The following is a 17,141-nucleotide window of genomic DNA, read 5'->3' on the forward strand; positions in this document are numbered from 1 at the left end:
AACACGCAGGCTCCTGTAGACTACACAATTACAAAGCTCCCCTGCAGCTGTGCGGATCCTCTTGGCTTCACTCGTGACCACGCGGAGGTAAATGCCAGGCGAAGGGATTTGGACCTGGAGCGATGAGGAGTTGGGCTGCCACAGGACATCCTCATGGCCCTCATCTGCATCATACTGGTCACAAACCAACACAGCTCTACGGAGAGAGTAGTTCATGGTGGGACGTAGCTGTCTGATTGAAGTGGCATATGAAGGTGTCCAAGTGCAAAATGTACTCTTTCAGCTAAGAGAGTGTCTTATATACACTTTCTGGTCAAGAACAGGCTTTCCTTTGGTGATACACTCTTTTGCTTAACCTGCAACAAAGAAAGGTGAGGCACAATGTCATTTCAACTTGTTTTCTAGTAGTTTATGCTAAACACATTAGCACCTACACTGTTACCATTCATCTTAGGTCATGGTACAGTAAAATCCTTCCTCTTCTCACACTGATGAGAGGGAGCACTCAGAGTTTATCTTTTAACCACTTAAAAATCAGACTAAGATTCTTCTTTATAAAGCACACTTAAATATTTGGTTTAGATCACCTCCCAAGGGTATGTTACCTTCTACCTGTACTTGATTTCTTCACTTTGCTCAGGTGATGGATGTGCTTTGGTAGGCCAAACCCAGTTTTCCCATTTTGATGCTAAAAGTGAGAGAGAAGCCAACAGGTAAACAGGCATTTAAAAGAAAAAAAGAGAGATCTTAGTTTAAATTCCACTTGCTTCTGTGGTGTGGAGCAAGTATTTGAACCCATATCCCAGATCACTGCATATTTACCAAGCTACTGAATATTATAGTGTCCCGTGGGATCTGTTCCACATTTTTTAAATCAATGTTTATTGGACCAGAAGGGGAGAAACAGAAAACTCTCTTCCTATAAAGGGCATCCACACACATTCTTCAGCTTACATTTGTAAAAGCAGCTACAGTAGCCATAATTTTGGGACAGAAGAAAGTATGTATATAATATAAAAAGCCAACAAAATTGTGATGCCTGATGCTTGCACCAGCACCCATATGGAAGACCAGATAAAAGATGGGAATAAAACTTTTCAACTTAAAAATAGAAACGTTCAAATGTGCCATTTCTAGCAAGAAAATTACTATTACATCAGTTTTTTTCATCCCTTTTTTCTCCCCCTCAGTTGCTGGTGGTACAATTGATATCCACTGAAGCAGTAAGAAATTATGACCCTGATTTCAGCATGAGTCCGCTTCTTCCACTTGTTGATTCTGGAGGCCTTAAACCAGACAAATGATCGGCAGCATCACACGTGGCAGGAAAATTGATCTAAAAAGCAGCATTTCAGTACCTGGATGAAAACCAATCATGCTGCAAAATAGTAGATTATTTTTTCTGAGAAAGCTGCAGTGAGCTGCGCACATGGTAGGCCAAAGCAATGCTCTGAAGGCTTAGAAATGTTCTGTTGAAACAAAGAGCATGAAAATAAGACTGATAGGAAATTGGTATTTGTCTAACGATCTGGGTGTGTTTAGTACATTCAAAGCCTAGCAAACACACCAGTGATGTTCTAAAGAGGAGGACAGGAAAACTGGGAAATGTCATAAAATACCATTTAAGAGCTACATAGCCTGAGCAGGATACTAATAGCTGTAAAATGAGCATTTAACATACGGATAAAGTAATGACTGCATAGATAGTTCCTATTAGAGATATAACAGGAAATATAAATTAATATGAGTGTGGATACTACAATAAATATGTGAATAAATGTACTAAAGGAGAGCTAGAGCTTCAATTTAGACTGCTCAGTCATGCACCCAAGCATTAAGGTGCCTACACTCAGCATTACAACTTCCACCAACCATCTTGACCCAAATAAAGGCAGTATCATGGCAGATCCCACACTGCTGAGCCTATAGCAGAGATGATTTGAGCAGTTTTAGGTCCCCAGAGGAGGCAGGTTGTAGCTGCTGGACAAGCAGTGGCTCCACATGGGTCAGCTGTGGTGTGCGGGATGCACAGCACACCACAACAGAGGAGGGAGAGGGTTGGTCTGAGATGCAGATCTTAAAGGAAGGATAAAAATACCAGTCAGTGGAGAGGACGGGAAGGTCAGTTGGCTGTTCGAGACCTTGATAGTTTTAAAGACATCTGAAAAATTCTGTGCAAAAAGAGGGACACTTGGATGTGGCAGGGCCTGTATTTGCAGACTTTGAACTGAGGGAAGCAAAATTGAGCAGTTATGTGAGAAAAGCCTCAGTGTTTCAGAAGGAATTTTCTATCTTCTTCATCACAGAAGCAACCTTCAGAAACTGCTGCCCCATAAACCAGTTTAAAATATGCCTGTGAAATGCACTTAAACTGTGAAGTAGGTATGTTCATTTCAAAGGTCATGTAACATGAGTTACCTGGAATCAATCTTTACTTCCTTATACTTTGTTTCAGAAGGCACATTTATACACATAATAAAACTCTTCCAGTTGCAGTCAATGCTGTTAAAAAAAAAAAAGTATGCTTGCTTCTTTGATTGATTCTGGGAGGTTTTTGGTTGGCTGGTTGGGTTTTAGTAACGCGCAGCAATGATTGTACAGCCATGTTTACCTCATTTTTCAGATTTTATACTTTTATTATTTTATAAAGATCTGAATCAATAGTACACAAACTGCAAACAGAATCCAGAGCTAAGCTCAGTTTTCAATCATTTTAAGGTATGTTTTTATCAAAGGATTTGAGTTTTTCTTCTCCCTTCTTTCTTTTTTTAACTAGAAACTGTATTGGTTATCCATTGATTTCAAGAGCTTCTTGTACTGCTACAAAGTTAAATGCTGGGGCATGAAAAAAGAAAAGAATACATAAAAAGAAATGAAAATGACAGTTATCAGCCCTTGTCATTGTTTACAATGGGAATCAGACCTTTATTTCAACAGTATTTATACTGTTTATTCAGTTTTTCACTGAATATAAAGAAAAAAGGTAAAGATGAAAGATAAAAAAACTTAAATGTTTTTGAATTTTTGTAAGATATTATTTTAATTAATTTTTAAAAAAGCAGATTTAAATTAAGATTATTTCCTCCATTTCTACCTCACTGAAAACAAGCAACAGAACATTATAGATAGCTTCGCATGTTAAGAGAAAATTCTTTCCTCATGTATAGAATCATAGAAATAGTTCAGCTTGGAAAAGGACCTTAAGATCATCCAGTTCAACCCCCCATGCCATGGGCAGGGACACCTCACACTAAACCATATCACCCAAGACTCTGTCCAACCTGGCCTTGAACACTGCCAGGGATGGAGCATTCACAACTTCCCTGGGCAACCCATTCCAGTGCCTCACCACCCTTACAGTAAAGAGCTTCTTCATTATATCTAACCTGAACTTACCCTGTTTCAGTTTAAACCCATTACCCCTTGTCATATCACTACAGCCCCAGATGAAGAGCCTCTCTCCAGCATCCATATGAATGGTATACGAAGGTACATTTTTAAATGTGTAATTTCCATAGCCATTAAACAAAACTGATTTATTATCCCAATAATAAAAATCTAAAATGAGTTTATAAATGATTTAGTAAAGATTTCTTTCAACAGTCATTATTCTTACCAAAGCTTGCTGTGTTTACACACTTGCATGTTGACTTTGATTAAATCCTATGCTGATGCACACTTCCATTGCTGGACAATGGAGCCCCTGCCCATTAACTATGAAGTCTCTCCTCCTGTCCATTCACATCGCATGCTAAAACCGTTCTGAGTTCTTTTGTTACAGTTTCCACAACATCACTGGTAAAATGTCACTTTTCATTAGTACATTCACTCTCAGATACATTACTGTGCATTTAAAACATAAAATGCGCATCATGCATCTTTTATTAGACAGTTGCATCCCACCTTCTGACCTTTCAAGCTATTAGGACACCTGGGTCCAGGTTCTGTTATAAAATGACACCTCGTGACAGGTAGAGAGGGAGGTAAGCATTGTATAAACTGTTGCCCATAGTTCATTTGGTTTGCTGCCTTGGGCAAATGAGCTAGAAAGGAGGCAAGTAACTGAGCCCCATTTGTCCAACTGGGTGACCGGAGAGAGATGAAAGGCAAGATACGCGTTTCTTACAGCTTTATGAGTTTAATCCATTTTGTCACAGAAATACATTTTGGTCCATCAAATAATTTGGTGACTAAACTATTCAAATAGAGAGAAAAAGAATGTTTCTGTACTGTTGATATGTTCATTAATATGATTTACTAGAGGTACTATTTCATGAGCAGTCAGATGCATGGTATTTCAGTTTAACCACTAAGGTTATACTTGTATCTAGAAATGGTGATTTTTAATAGTGAAGAAATAAAATAATAAGCACGTAAAACGAATAATTTGAGATAATTGTTCAAATAATCTAATATATACACATTATTAAGTACGACAATAAAGACTTATTTTCTAGTATTTAGATATACACTTGTCTTTATTTGATTTGTTAGAGCATCTCTAACTTAGAAAATAAATTTGTAGATCCTTTGCAGACAGACCTATTTTAAATCAACTGTTCTGGAAAACATTGTTCCATCATAATAGTATCCTAACGTAGTTCAGTCTTGTCATTTAAATGAGTAGAGCACATTTCCACCTTGCAGAAGTCCCAGAATTGAATTACAGATCGGAAGTATCAGGTGTGATTTTGTCTACTATGCAAGACCCACATGTGTTTTAATTATTGCCATGGCTATTGTTTTGTGCCTGAATTCTGCAGTCGGATGGATGCTACTGTTCACACCAGCTATATCCTATGATCGAAATCCATGTTGCAAAGCCAAAAGGAGAAGGAACTTTAGAGTTTCCAGAAGAACCTCACAGACCTGAATCTTTTATGTAAAGCATTAAAAAAAAAAAAAAGACAGGAATGTTTAACTTGGGCTCTTGTCTGGGATCAGCATCACATGAAAGAAAATAAAATACAAGGTAAAAAAAAAACAGCAGTTGATCCAGGCTGAAACTGTCCTCTGCTCCTGGAACTGTTACTGACTTGGAGAGGAAAAGAGGAAGGAAAGGGAAGTATCCCTCACACCTTGGAACTGACTCAGCAGAACAGGGACTGGAATGCCTAACTAGCACCTTGGTTGCAGTTAGCAAGGAGTTTGCCACAGGTCAGATGTTCATAATTGTGATGTGTTCACACAAGCCTTTTCAGGCCTATGCCAGCAGCTACTGGAAACAGAACTACCTTTTAGTTTCAGTCATTCTATATCAGTACAAACTAAGATGTAGTTCAGAAAGTACTTCATGAAGAGGAAAACTTTTAAGCATGACATCAGTTTCCAGTATGCCACCTGAAAATATGGAATTCCTCCTCAGTCTATAGTGTCCTCAGTGAAGAAATGGAGATTGAAAGAACAAATAGAATGAAACAGTCAAAGTGACAACAATACAGAAGAACAGAATAAAAAAGAAAAAAAGCAGGTCTTAAATCACATACTCAAAGTGCATGAAAGTAATTCTATTGACTTCAGCTGGCACTGCTGAGGTACTATACGACCATTGGGAACTTGACCTTTGCTGGCTATGTACAACCTTCTTATAAACAAGAGTCACAGCATCAAGTGGCTTTGGAAGGACAGAAGGTAATTAAATGTGATCAGATCTATCAGAGGAAAGCACAAAGACAATCTACAGTAGTAGCAGTAGAAATACTTCCTAACTATAAAATTCCTTAAACAATTGCCTCTTTCCAGAAAAACAACATTCTGGCCTTAGAAAAGTTGATGTGAGGTGACTATAAGAAGAGGTAAACAGATGCATTTTGCTGGTTTGGTTCTTCTATTGTCACTGCACACATCTACATCCATGTTTTGATTTGTACTTTAAAGCTGCAAGGGGCAGAAGGCGAGTGATTATTCCAATGTGCTATGCCAAATCCCCAGAATACAACTGAACAACTGGGACTGGTTGGGCTGGGAACTAATTGGTTGCTAAAAACAATAAAAGATGGGAGTACTTTTAAAAGACATCTAACATGCTGACTGCATAAAATTAGGCTGGAATGGCATTATTAAAGAAAGCTTTCAAGTGTCAAAAATGAAAGAAGGTCATATATTCTCCACTGAGGAAAGCTAGATCTCACCAGAGGGGACATCCACTTTCATTATTCTGCTATTTTATCTTCTTTGTCTTTTACAACAACTTTGTAGCCAGACAGGAAAAAAAAAGGAAAAACCATTAAAAAAAAAAACCAAACCCTAAGAGATATGGTTGAGAGGTGAAAGAATGAGCACAGAGAGTAAAGGATGGAAGGTTTGGAAAGGTAAGTCAAAATTTCACAACTATATATAGTGCAAAGCTAGTACAAAATATTGATATTGATGAAAAAACAAGCTATTTTGGATGTAAATATCCTACATCTTGCTGTTTTCATTTTAAGAGCTATCACGTATCATCAAAATCAGTGGAATTATATCACTATAAATGTATGTTTAATTCACAGACAACAAGAAAACTGAATTAGTTTTTCAACTCTGCTTTTCCATCTCTACTTTGACTATTTTGTTTGTTTTGGCTTTTTTCCCCTCCAAATGATGCCATCTATTCATGGCTGTTTATTGTCACCATTTCTAATTGATTCTGTCAGTTTAAATACATCAATTCCTATGCACCTTTTGTAGACTGGAGGCAAATCTTTTATCAAGGCCCATTTCAAGTTACAAAGCACATCTGCTTGTCAGCATTAGTGAAATAGTGCTTGTGATACATATAGAACCATAGCTTGTACAAAACTAAGGAATCACACACTCGCCATGGCTGGAGGCCTCACTACAGATCCAGTCCAAAGCTGCACTGAATTCACATCAGGGCGCTCAGGGCTTTTACAAGCTGGGTGCTGTAAACCTCCAGAGATAGCAGAGCTGCAGCCTCTCTGGGCAACCTGTCCCAGCCTCTGCTGATTTGCTCAAGTTTATCACCATCCTTCTTTGCCCTGGGTTCAGCTGTAACAGTCATTTTCCTTCTTCTTAGTAGCTGGTGCAGTGCTGTGTTTTTGACTTTAGCCTGAAATCCCTTTCTACAAGATGTAAGTGAAGAATCTTATGATGGCTATTAGAGGGGCCCCACCTCCAGCCAGGTGGAGGAGAGGGACAATCAGGTTTACTGGACTGTGTGGATCAGATGGCCTGGCACATCAGTCCCACAGGAGTATAAGGGTCTAGCAGATAGCAGTGCACATTTTCCTCTAAAGTTTAAAAGATAGCTTAAAGAGTTTCAGTTCAATTAACTGATTCACCACAATACATAAAAGTGTAGGAGCAAATCACCGTTACTCTATACCTTTCTTGCACTGTGTTCATTTTGACCGTTGCCTTGGACTTCACACTGAATTACTCAGTGTTTAGGCAAATAACTGTTTGTGGCAAAAAAAAATCTTTTTATTTGTATGGAGTACAACAAGGGAAAAAAGGGGCAGTGTGGAAGGTGTCTTTCAACTTGGCCGAAACAATGGCAAGGTTATTTTGCCTTCTAATTTTACTTCAACTGTCTTGTCTTCTCTTGCATTTTATTTGCTTTGCTTAACATTTCACGTTATTTATTGCTCACCTTTGCATTGTAAATACAACACATGCTCCTGCTTCTTTTCTTATAATGCTTCTAGCACTCCAAAAGCATATCTACATTTTCCTTATATTTCTCTTTCATCTTGATGCGATATACCCCATACCCACTTTGCTACTTCCCTCTCAACTAAACTGTTCTAAATGACTTGTTTGGTGCGAGAGGAGAACTGTAACGCAATATAAATAACTGCTTTACCTTTGATCAGCTGGGTATCATAACACTTTAATGATATTCTATCACTTGGCAGAAATTAGTTCATAATTTGTGAGGACAGGTTTTATAAGAGATTCACACTAATACTCAGCCACAACGCTGGTAATTAAAATGTCCTCCCCATCAATTGTATTTTATTGCTTTGTGTTACTAAATAGTATGTTACTATATCATTGACATTATAGTTTATGATATATTAGCAAAGTAGGATAGTTACATCTTAATTCTCAGAAGATGTTTTAACTCTTTCATTTTTTATAGTACTGATTGCTTTTAGCTTTAATTTATGTTTACCTTGTTACAATATTTTTTGTTGCTAGTATATTAATGGCTTTTCCTACTATGCCCTAATTGGTGCAAATCTTTTTATTAGCAATCCATAACCCATAAATATTTCTTAATCTGTAGAAATCAGGTTTGGTTTTATTCCCTCTTCTCAAGCTGGTCAACAGCTGGTTTCATGAGCTCTACTCTGCTCATACTGAACTTACCAGGAAACACTCTTCTTATTTTGACTGAGAATGAATTATTTACTGTGGAAACAGAATTTCATTTACTACAGTGAATCCGAAGCCTTTTGTGCTAACAATATTAAAGACAAGCAGGAGAAAAACACTCCTGGTGTGAGCTGGGTAGGACTATAACGAGGATCCCAGTGATCTGGCAGCCTTGTCACCATGGCTGTCTTCCTCACAGGCCATCTCCTGGCTGTATAGTAATGCAGAAGGCATTTGCATTGTATACCCACTTCCATGGTTTATCTCAAGCTTGACAAAGGTCCTGATATCCTCTTTATAGTAAATCCATCAGTGCTTATGTACAAATAGTACAATTAAGGCTGATACATAGCAAAGTCTCCAAATCATCCCGGGGGGGGGGGAATGAAGACTTTCTGCCTGCTCACGCATAGTGATACAGAGAAGGACAGAAAAAGGGGGGAATTTGAAACAAGGGGGCACAAAATCACAAAATGGAATATAGAAACCTTTAGAATTAGATTTAAGTAACGTTAAGTTTGATGGCTTTGTAACAGTAGCAACCCAAGGAATAAGTGGCAGGATAACCAGTGAAACACCACTTAGTTTATGTTTCTTCATGTAGGTGGTTATAGCTATGTACTACATACTGTCTTTTGTTATAGGTTGGAAATGAAGCCTTTCAAGAAGAGGTCTTTAGTGTGCTCATTACAATTTAATCTCTTATATTTTAATAAGTATCCTACAGGTTTATTAAGTTGTTCGAATTACTGCTCTAAAAAAAATGACATTATTAGTTAGCAAATTAAGAAAATTCATCTCCCAAATGCATTCTGTTCAAATAGAAACAAACCAGTTTGATAACAAAATGTACCCTCTTCCTGATAACTTGTTTATTTTCAGCAGCAGAAAGCTTTTAAAAACCTCGCAGAAATAGTGTTTCAAAACAAGTAAATGCTTTTCAAAGCATAATTTATCAAGATGAAGGTCTAATCCCTTCAACAGTACAAACTGTGGTGCATAGTCATTATACATGGGGACATTATCACTCAATAAATGTGAAAAATTGTCTTAAATACCATTATTGTTTATTAACTCCCAGACTGCATCCACCCAGTTAAAGTTTGGAATGCTCCATCCCTGGCAGTGTTCAAGGCCAGGTTGGACAGAGCCTCTGGCAACATGGTCTAGAGTGAAGCATCTCTGCCCATGGCAGGGGGGTTGGAACTGGATGAGGTTTAAGGTCCTTTCCAACCCAAACCAGTCTGAGATTCTATAATACACAGCAGTCCCATGCATTTACTGTTTAGAGAACCTTCAGAGCTGGAGCATTAAGTGCCTACTTGGGAAGCAGCCTCCAGGGGGTTCAAGGCAGGTTGTGGTGGTATCTGGAGCAACCTAAAGCAATGCTGTGGAGGCCAGCAGGAGCTGAAAACCTGGTTTAATCGTCTGCTGGGTGCCATAGTAATGGAGTTGGCCAAGCTTGGCAAAAAGCAGCATACACCATTCACATCACTGAGCAGTAATAGGAAGCAAGGGTCAGTCATTGTGTGAATCCCATTTCCTGGATGTGGGTATACTTCAAATAGTGTGATTGATATTTGATTGTATGAACAACATGCAGAGACTTCCAGGGCTGGAAGATTGTTATGACAATAATTCTACAGAGCACGCTGTAGGGACTTGCGTTTCTTGTTGAGCCCTGACTTGGAGGGCTATCATTCCATCTGGACATGGAGATGAATCTTGGGGATATAGTAGACAGGAACAAGAGAGAAATTGAATTATAGCCTTGGAGATTACACACACAGCTGTTACAAATTACTAGAGTTGTGAGAGGCAATTTAAACAAGTCTCCTGAGGGCAGCTTCCACAGAGAAGTTTACATGTGCAGAAGATGCTGCAGAAATAAGCCGATGCACTTAAGAGTGCAGCCACCTGTGTTCACGGTTTGGCTGTCCAACCCTGACCACCACAGGTGTTGAGGGCCATGTGTTTCCAAGTGACTTGTGACCAGAATAATCAGGAGGTGTCAGGTCTGCATTTCACGCAGCAGCAAAATCCAGCCAATGTGTCATGTATGTCGGGGGAAACAGGACCATCACTGGGATACGTTGCCTGGAACCAGGTGATCTTAAGGTCCTTTCCAACCCTAGACATTCTATGATTCTATGATTAGTCCCCAGGACCCCAGCAATAAATTCAGCAAATAGCCACTACCTCATGGATATTATCTTTCCTCCAAGCACCACACATCTTACTACAGATGGACTTACTAGTAATTAGATGAGCCACAAATGTCTCTCATCTTCTGCCCGCCTTTCTGGTAGCTGGTCACCAGTACATAAGTAGTCATGACATACATTTGAACATAGAGCATCTGAAATGGGTAGAACAAATGAGAGCTGATTTTTAAGTCCTGAGTCTTAAAAACTGTTTCTTGCAGTAAGTGTTCTTTCATGCAATAGGTAAAAATTGTGGCGTTTCAGTAAAATTCGTAATGTTAGGATATAATATCATTACTGTGGTGAAATGCATCATTATTATTGGAGAAATTAAATAGCAATTAGCTACTATTATATATAATAGCATACAGTATCAGTGTCTTGTACCTTGCTGCTGATAGGAAAAGAAACTGAAAAGTACATTCAAGACTGATATCTCAGTCCACATTCTTAAACTAGGAACTGGATGGAAATGGAAATTCACCAAATACAGCAAGAGCTGCACCACAGTGTTTGAGTACAGCTACATTTTGCAAAGCGATTATTAATGTTGGAGCTGCTCATTTTTAGTATCCAAATCAATATCCCATAGATGTGATTTGTGAAGACACTACTTATCAAATGAGTTAAGGTGTTAAGCTGTAGCTAGGATGTAGGTAAGATATACTTATCAGACATTTGCTTCCAGATGTAGTTATTTCAGTAGTAAATTTTGGAAATATTATCCCATTTTATGCCTAAACCCAGTTGCATTTCAATGTTTTTATTTGAAATAAGAAGCTATAGCAAAGAAGGTTCTTATCAATGAACAGTATTATCATAGGCTGCTCTCCATAAGCTTTCTATTGCTAATCTTTTGCTGCTGGAGACTTCTGTGTATGTTAGACTGAACCTTTTTTTGCTGATGCTTTGCATGTGGAGTAATAAACAGGTTTATCAATACACAATCCACCTGAAACCAGTGTGTACTTATTAAATAATTCAGTTCCTTGGAGGTTGCTTAAGTTGGACTTGAAAACAGCATTAACTTTTCTGAATAGATAAATAGCATGGGAAACAGAAAGAAGAATTCTGTGTTCATAATGAAGGACTTCTGTAGTTCCTGGAATAGTAACAGCTTTCTGTGTATGAAATACTGTTCGAGTTCTAAACCATGTTTATCATTATAGACTGCCTCCACAAAGGAAGCAAATCACTTTTCTGTTTACGACAATCATTCATTCATCATTTCCCACGTTTAACTTCACCCTAAAAATTCAGTAACATGAAATGTTACCAAAAATATTATTTAATCAAAACAGATGTGTACACACCAAACAAACACCTCAAACATGCCTTCTCAGACCTTAATAATAAAATGCTCCTTCTGACAATCTAATTGGACAACTCAGTGAGTTTCTTGTACAAGGAAAGCAGCTACTTAAACACACACGCACAAAGATAAATTAGCAGTTCATGTCATAGAGGCAAGTCTCTGCAAAACTTGAGTCTCTTGATGTTGCTCTAGTTGTACAAAATGGGGTAGAAACGGCCTTAGGGAAGAATCCAAGAGTAATGAGGTTAGTTCAAGTAGAGCTGACAGAACAACTCTCTATCAGTCCCCCAACGCTAACCCATATATGAAGATGCAGCAGGTAAAATTCAAGATTAAAATTATCATAAGAACAGCTACAATTTAGATAAGCTGTGTTCTCTGCTTCTGTTTTTCTAATTAAACATACAGCTGAAGAGAGCACCAGAAGGTATGCACCACAACATTTATAAGAATTTAAAATGCTGGATTAATAGTGGACTTTGAAATATATGACTACATCTCCCTTAGCAGAGTTTTGCAGTGAGTTTCCACAATTTTCCCATTCCTATAATAACAGTAAGACCTTAACTTTAAAACAGTTTCTATGTGAAATACGAAATACCAGAATGCATTTTAGCTCACCCTAGCCATTTGATGGCAATATACATGCTGGGGATACAATGTCACAAGAATAATTAATTGTGACATTGCCAAAGGGACACAACACTTCTCCTGATAAATTCTTTACGTCTTTCCAAAGGGTCACAGTCAGTAATTCAGCTTTAGGCTGGTTTATTGCCTAGAGCAAATTTGATTTTAATAGACTTACACAAGCTATGGTAAAGGTGATCTAGAATGATTACATGTTTAAAATGTTCCAGGGAAAATAGAAAAGCTGCTGCGCTTGAATTTCTTCATGCAAATAAAGTCTTACCTGAATATAAATGATGTATATTCTTGAACAAGTCTGCCAAGCTGAAAACAACAAAGCATATTAATATTATCATACCAAGATGAGATATTTTGATCTTAGTTTGATAGAAATAATTTAAAACCTAGATTAAGGACGCCTGCAGAATGCAAATCAGGACTAAGAGAAGGAAATTAAAACCCAGAAAACAGAAATCATAGCAGTAATTATTCAGGAAAAAAAACAATTTAAACCTACCCAAAAAAAGAAAAAAAGATCCAATTTTGGAAACACTCCTGAATTTTCATTTTATTGTTTTTTTGCTAATTCTCCACTATCCATCCAGTATAGACAAAATAAGGCTGATACCGAAGTGCTTTTGTTAGTACAACTGACTTTGCTTGATGAACCAAGAACAGCAGTTCTTGCCAAAATGTTTTTAGCAATATAACTCTGCCAGCAGACTTTTTCACGTGTAATATCCAGCCTCATGCAAGATCTGTCTCTACCTTTCTTTCTATGCTTAATTTGCCATCAGCTTCTATTTGCAGTTTCACATTATGCTATTCAAGTGAAATACTGCGGTGATTGAGCAGTGATATCTACAGGTTTATAACACTTGCATTAACTTGACTTCTTTGGTATAGCCTAATATAAATATCTATAATATATTGGCTTGCCTAATATAAATATACTGTATAGAACTGTCAAAATTGGTCTGATGTTAGAGTCTTGTTGGATTCTCATGGCGTGTTCCTGCATCTGAGCAGGATTAGAGAGAAATCTGAATAGGTTCTAGTCCAAAGGGTAGTGGCCGTGTTTGCTGTCTTTAATAATGGTTGAGTATCATCCATAGTCACAGATGCCATTTTAAAAGTGATGTCAAGTTCCAGTTGAAAAAGTAACACCTTGCAAGCGAAGGCGAAAATGGGATAAGGAACTACCTGAACGTAACACCTTGCACTCCAAATTCTGATTGAATGATAATGAGCATGATGAATTTGTATCTCTTCAAAGAATTACAGGATTTTTCCCTTTATAGAAAATATCTTTATAAGAGTTTCCTTCTGGAAGCAGAAGTTGGTCAAGAATAGCTCCAAACAATGAGGGGCATTAACAAGATTTGTATCAGCAGTCACGGGCAGTATTTCGGTGGGTGGAGGGGGTTGGGGGTGAGAAATGATATGTCTGTTTTGTTCTTAAATAAGGAAACATCAGTATGCTTTTCAGAAACCACACAAATATTTCAGTAGTTGGCTCATATATAAGAAAATAACTATAGGGAAAACCAGAATTTGGGTTCCCTGGCTTAAGAAACAGCTTCTGCAGGATAAAAGCTGAAGCAAGGTTTTTCTTTTTATAGGACAAATTCCAGCGATGATAAAACAAGGCACGTAGCTACTTTCACTAGATCTGTATTTATCCCTGGGCTGTCAGTAGAGGCTATACTGACGTGCAGTGAATGAAACCTGACATGACCTTTCAGATGTGGGTAAGTTCAGTCAGGCTAATGGGAAATACAATCAGGCAGACATTGACAATAAAATCTTTGAACTGATTGTGATGCCCATGGCACTTCCACTGAATGAAACAATGGCTGGAGAGAATTTCAGTGAACTTCTATGTGCTTTAATCAGGAATGTTTCTTCAAAGTATAGAGTGAAGGATGTCACCAAAATGTGGGCAACGTTAGCTTAAGATGGAACAATCATCCCTAAGAAAAGCCAGCTTTCACGCTATGCCTGTCATGCTTGCAAGGACTGATACAAGTCAATGACAGTAGACCAGACCTCGTTAAAAATCACCAGCCTAAGAAATTTTAATTCAGAGCCATATGGTGGCTCAAAATAAGATCTCTTCAGCTTTAAGTCAGAGGCTCCTGACAATACTGAAGAGAAGGTACATGGTGTTTTGAAGAAGAAAATATTTCTTAACAAAAGTGATCTTTTAAATATTTGGATACCATATTTAGCAATATTAATAATTGCCAAAGAAATGCTGGACACTACTCCAAAACAAACTCTTGCTCTGAAGTGAGGGTGTTTCACATCATATGTTTAACTGAGTGGTCAACAGCAAAGTCCTCGAGATCTGCAAACATTAACCACAACTGCCTGGGCTAGAAGCCTGGTTTGCTGCCAGTGGGCTGGGCTATGGATGTCGACAGTGGCCATGGGAAGGGGAACAGCTTCACCTCAGGGCTTAGAACTGAAGTGGAGAGATGGTAACATTTCACAACACGTCACTAAGCAGTAAACTCTGAGTAGTCCACCTCCTCAGAGAAACACACACCCAGTTGTATTTGCATTATATTTGACAGATGTTATACTTGGAAAGAGTCTATCAGATTTATTTACTTATCAAGACACATGCTTTGGTTCTAGGTTTGCAAATGCAAGAAACATGTTAATTTGGGTGAAATAATTGTGATGCATAAATGTAAGCAAATACATCAGTCTGGAAAAGAGCAGGCTTCTGGAATGAGAGCAACTCAAGGGAAAAAAAGAGGCAAAAAAACCCAGAAATGCAAAATTATTAACAGTAACAAATGGAAGATGTAAATGCTTACTACAGAACCGTTCCTTTTGCTATTTGTTTGCTGCAGAATCTAAAACAAGTATTAAATATCATTAAGTATGTGATTTTGCATGTAACACTGGAGTCCTCATACCTGTTATAACAAATTCCTAGTGCTAATAAAGCAGAATCTTTAAAGTCTTATTGAAGTGTCTTCTGCTAAACAGAGAATGGGCCATTACTCCTGTTTATTAAAAGTCAATGCATACAGTGCACATTTTTCTTGCTGATCACATTATTTGCTGGTACCAATTATAACCTATTTTTCTTCAATCTAAGAAGCCCAGATTCCTTCAGCTCATACAATATGTGAATGTGTTTGTGCCATCTCAAAAGCAGATGAGTTCTTAGATGTTTTATTTATGGGATTTCAGTCTTAACAAATGTTGCAAATAGAGCTCAGTAGCTCACACAGCAGCATAACAGGACTGTTTAATTCATACCGTGTATATTAAGAATAAAGGTAGAGAACCGAGTGACATTCTATTTCAGCTATTGCTAATGTGAGTGCTTCAAGATATCTAGAAATACACTTAAATAGATGTATACCTTAAAAATAAAAATGGTTTTGAAAGAAATGGTGCATAATTTATTTTGTTCTCATATCCAGGACACACTGAATGCAATGCAAGGATTAAGAATGTAAGACATAACCTCTCCGCAAGTTAACAGCCTTGGCTGTAAGTGCTTGTTTTCCCCACGTGCCCTTTTTGCCTTGTACAAAGCACACTGACAATGTAAGACAATGGAATTGCAAAGCTTTTCTAAAACAGATGTCTCTAAAAAATCTAAAGCACAATCTTCAAGAGTTTCACTTTCTTTTGCTTTTACTTGTTACATCATGTCCACTCCAGATGTCCCCTATAGATAATTCAGTATTACTGACCAGTTTAATGAGGATTGTCACCATGGAAATCATAGTAAAAGGTCGCTTCTGCCTCTCTCTTCACATGTATGGTACAAAAATTTTTTATGCATGCATCAAAAAGCTACAAGTTGCAAGTGAAGCATATGTATAAGTGGGAATACCTCTTTGCGTGCAGATCAGGCAGAACTGTGTTCCCCAGTCTCATCTTCCTTACTACAGCTATGAAAGAGAACAGTGAATCAGCCAGCAAACAGAAGTGTTACACTTGCCTTCTGCATACTCACATTTTTGTCTACCAAACGTGACGTGCTTTCCCGGTGCATCATGTTAATCCCACACAGGGTTAATTTTGATTTCATGCTCTGAGGTATTTCCATATGGCAAAATCTTTGAGCATTTATTGAAACTTTTAATTGAATGTGGGCCCAATCCATCACTTAATTTGGCATTTGGGAGTAGGTTATTCTTTATTTTCACCTTTCTGTAAAACACAGATTATACGTTGTTTCACGATACAAGTGACTCAGCGGGGGAAAGCATGCAGTCAGCACATCAAAATGAAGAAAGAGTTACCCTTAGGGAAAAACCATGAAGAGAACTTAAACTTTTAGATGTTCTGCGCATTTTAACTGTAAAATCCTGCCCCTCTGCTCTCGTGAGACCTCACCTGGAGTATTGTGTGCAGGTCTGGTGTCCTCAACATAAAAAGGACATGGAACTGTTGGAACAAGTCCAGAGGAGGCCACGAGGATGATCAGGGGACTGGAGCACCTCCCGTATGCAGACTGAAGAAGTAGGAGCTGTTCAGCTTGGAGAAGAGAAAGCTGCGTGGAGACCTCATAGCAGCCTTCCAGTATCTGAAGGGAGTCTATAGGGATGCTGGGGAGGGACTCTTCATTAGGGACTGTAGAGATAGGACAAGGGGTAATGGGTTAAAACTTAAACAGGGGAAGTTTAGATTGGATA

The 17,141-nt window shown here is 38.0% G+C and overlaps 2 long non-coding RNA genes across 3 annotated transcripts; both read right to left on the bottom strand.

Annotated features, from left to right (window-relative positions):
* Positions 1-3,991: 3,991 nt before the first annotated feature.
* LOC133273273 (uncharacterized) lies at positions 3,992-10,686 on the bottom strand. 2 transcript variants are annotated; one of them, XR_009744717.1, is made up of 3 exons: positions 10,578-10,686; positions 9,645-9,816; positions 3,992-5,215 (listed from the first exon to the last, which is right to left on the bottom strand). It is a non-coding gene; the product is annotated as an uncharacterized LOC133273273 (long non-coding RNA). The 2 variants fall into 2 exon arrangements; XR_009744716.1 differs by having other exon boundaries at positions 3,992-5,218.
* Positions 10,687-11,079: 393 nt separating this feature from the next.
* Positions 11,080-16,693, bottom strand: LOC133273501 (uncharacterized). The gene is made up of 3 exons (XR_009744845.1): positions 16,337-16,693; positions 12,755-12,795; positions 11,080-12,058 (listed from the first exon to the last, which is right to left on the bottom strand). It is a non-coding gene; the product is annotated as an uncharacterized LOC133273501 (long non-coding RNA).
* Between the last annotated feature and the right edge of the window lie 448 nt (positions 16,694-17,141).

The sequence above is a fragment of the Pezoporus flaviventris genome, unplaced genomic scaffold (genome assembly GCF_033815535.1).
Source record: "Pezoporus flaviventris isolate CSIRO_AGI_PZ_B2104156 unplaced genomic scaffold, CSIRO_AGI_Pfla_v1 ptg000031l, whole genome shotgun sequence".
In the NCBI taxonomy this organism is placed as follows: domain Eukaryota; kingdom Metazoa; phylum Chordata; class Aves; order Psittaciformes; family Psittacidae; genus Pezoporus; species Pezoporus flaviventris.